General features: G+C 42.4%; 1 non-coding gene across 1 annotated transcript; it reads right to left on the bottom strand.

Annotated features, from left to right (window-relative positions):
* Positions 1–1,896: 1,896 nt before the first annotated feature.
* Positions 1,897–2,003, bottom strand: LOC147926958 (small nucleolar RNA R71). The gene has a single exon (XR_015583153.1). It is a non-coding gene; the product is annotated as a small nucleolar RNA R71 (small nucleolar RNA).
* Between the last annotated feature and the right edge of the window lie 1,504 nt (positions 2,004–3,507).

The following is a 3,507-nucleotide window of genomic DNA, read 5'->3' as shown; positions in this document are numbered from 1 at the left end:
TCATCATGTGTTCTTGTGAGTAGTAGCTTAGGATCTTGAGGATGGATTAGGCTGGGCTGTGTTTGAGGTTTGTTTGCTTTGGTCAAGCTTGATTGTGGTAGAATCTCTTCTAGGCTAGATGTTCTTAATGCTGATCCTATAACTGAGAGGGTAGGGTTTGATTTCAAGCATCTTAGCATCACACCAATGTTTAAGAAGCATAGATAAGGCTAGATCTAGAGCTTACCACTAGGCTTGCTAAGAGATTAGAGGTCTTGTTTGGTATGAGACATATTGCTTAATGGCTGCTTATGTATATTCTTTACTATGTGAGTACAAGTCTAGAGATGCATAGGTTTGATTGTTTCTTGCCATGAGAGTGGATTAAACATGTCTTAGATTTATATGTCTAGAGATTAGCTCAAAGTTTGCTTGAGATTTGTTGACCAAGTTAGATAACCTCAATCATTAGTCCAGCCCATGAATCCCTCCTCAAGACCTTCCTTGTTTATTGATTTCTAAGTCTTAATCCTGCTGTTTGATTGTTGTTTGATTCGTTCTTGTGTTGCTCTGTTTTTCTTGTATTGCTCTGTTTCACGGATTTGACCAGCTCGACCCTGCACTCGATCTACACTCGATCGAGTGCTTGCTCGAGTTCATCCCCAGAACTCTTGTTCATGATTTGTAGTTGTCCTGTCTTATCTCTTGTTTCATTCTAGTTGCATTTCTGTTGCATTCTCTTAGTGTCATGTTCATTACTTGTCTTACATTAGTTCATTAGCATAGTTTCTATTTCTGTTTTAGTTTCATATTAGTGATAATCATTCTGTTCCATTTACATTTAGCATGTAGTTCTAGTAGCTTTACTTTCTGCTCTTTACATTTTATCAATAGGATTGTTAGTGACAAACATCCTTGCATACTTGGCTTAACTTAGGCTCATATACACATCTTGATTGTTCACAAACTCTCAGATTGGATTGACACCTCTTATATTGCAACTACATAAGGGGAATTGAAACACTTTACCATCCATTCATTAATATCTCACCATTGCATACATCCATCAATCCATAACCACAAATATATCTAGTTTCAGTTTGGCGCCGTTGCCCATCGGAGAGTGTTTTGTGACATTTAGGATAAATATTAGTCTAAGATTAAGTTCATTTATACACTTGTGAAGTTGCTGAACTCGAATCTTCTTTTGCTTGGCTGTCTTGAGTTTCAGGTACCCACTCGACCACCTACTCGACCACCACTCGACCGAGTAGTGATCGAGCACTTGATCGAGTCAGACAGCGTATCTAAATAGACATCAGTTCCCAGTCGACTCGACCACCCACTCGAGCCTGCGCTCGACCGTGCACCTGTTCGAGTCAGTACCTCAGTTTGTTGATGCCCACAAGGTCAAAGGGGAAAGACAATCTTCAAAGGCCTATTGACAACATCCACAGACTGCAAAAGGGTTTGAGACATAAGCAAAGAAGAGTAGTTCAAGAACAGCAAGGAGATCAAGTGGTAATGGAGCAACAAGATCCAGTTCCAAGACCAATGAACATTGGTGCTGGAGATGCACACAACACCCACAACCAGAGAGCTGGCATTGTGCCTCCCACAGTAGCAAACAACAACTTTGAAATCAAGAGTGGATTGATCTCCATGATTCAAGCCAACAAGTTCCATGGGTTGCCAATGGAGGATCCTCTAGACCACCTTGATGAATTTGATAGAATCTGTGGTCTCACAAAGATTAATGGAGTGAGTGAGGATGGATTCAAGTTGAGGCTCTTCCCATTTTCACTTGGAGATAAGGCTCACCTTTGAGAGAAGACTCTTCCTCTTGGAGCAATAACCACATGGGATGCTTGCAAGAAGGCTTTCTTGGCAAAATTCTTCTCAAATGCAAGGACTGCTAGATTGAGAAATGAAATTTCTGGGTTTGCTCAAAGAAACAATGAGAGCTTTTGTGAAGCTTGGGAGAGGTTCAAAAGATTTCAGACTCAGTGTCCTCACCATGGCTTCAGCAATGAGTCCCTACTTAGCACTTTGTATAGAGGAGTGCTTCCCAAGATCAGGATGCTTCTTGATACAGCTTCTAATGGCAACTTCCTCAACAAGAATTTGGAAGAAGGACGGGAATTAGTTGAGAACCTTGCTCAGTCAGATGGGAATTACAATGAGGACTATGACAGAACCATAAGGTCCACCTCCACTGACCAAGAGGACAAGTTTAAGAAGGATTTGAAGATGGTTAATGAGAAGCTTGACAAGATCCTTCTTAGCCAACAAAAGTCCATTCACTTCATTTGTGAAGAAGAGGTTCAAGTTCAAGAGGGGGAGAATGAATTTGCTGAGCTCTGTTATATGCAAAACCAGGGTGGATTCAAAGGCTACAACCAAGGAGGGTTCAAGAACAACAACCTCTCCTATAGAAGCACCAATGTGGCTAATCCACAAGACCAAGTGTATCCACCTCAACAACTTCAACAGCAACAAAACTATGTCCCCAAACAACAACATCAAGTGTTCCAGCCTCAGTTGTGTCCCCCACCAGGGTTTCAGACTAACCAAGGCCAAGAACAAGACTTAAGAGCCATGCTGCAACAGTTGTTGATTGGGCAAACACAAGGAAAGATTGAGGCAGCAAATAGATTTGCTGAGTTGAACAGGTGTAACATCCGTGAACCAAAAACCCGGTTTAGAGGATTGCATCGGTCGATGCAAGAGGTGCATCGGTCGATGCAAGGGTAATTCTCTGTGTTTTGACTTAAGTCAAACGCTGCGTTTTGGTCAAAAGAGAAAAGAAAACCCTTAGGGTCGATGCTTTTGGTCTCATTTTCGTGGTGTGGCCGTTTTTGGAGAGAAGAAAAAGAGAGAAAAAGTTCTTGAGAGTTTTTGGTGATTTCTTGGAGATTTGGGGCGTTCCTGTAGAGATCTGTAGCTGGGATCGTTGTAGGAGCTTCCTGGGAGCGTGTTCTTGATTGTTTAAGGTTTAGTTTCTCCTGTGGCAAAGGTAAGTGCATGACCATGGCTTATCTAAGCTAGAGAACTCATTAATCTTCATGTTGTGTGTTGTTAGACGTATTAGGATGTTGCTATGGACGTTAGGAAGCTTTCTTCTAGCTTGGGATCGAGGTTTGTGGTTGTATGAACGAAGATCCGGCGAGAAGCTTCAGGGAAATCACGGTGCTCGACGTTGCGTCAATCAATGCATACCTTGCATTGGTCGATGCAAGTGCGAGGACGGCACGTAAACTCTAGGGTTTTTGTGTTACGTCGAGCATGCGTCAGTCGATGCAGACTGGGTATCGGTCGGTGCAAGTTACACTTGCATCGGTCGATGCAGCTTCTGTGTCGATTGATGCTTCCCCATTTGGCATCGGTCGATGCATGTGTGGTGTCGGTCGATGCTATGTCCTAGTTTGTTATTATCGTTTGTTGATTGTTGTGTGTTGGTTATTGATACTCTATTGCTTGTGTGTATAGCCCAGTAGATGGGAGAATTGCCCTGCTGAGTGTTTATAA

This window comes from Camelina sativa, chromosome 15 (genome assembly GCF_030686135.1).
Source record: "Camelina sativa cultivar CO46 ecotype springtype chromosome 15, ASM3068613v1".
In the NCBI taxonomy this organism is placed as follows: Eukaryota; Viridiplantae; Streptophyta; class Magnoliopsida; order Brassicales; family Brassicaceae; genus Camelina; species Camelina sativa.
Note: the sequence above shows the minus strand (reverse complement) of the source record. Positions and strands in the feature narration are given on the sequence as shown.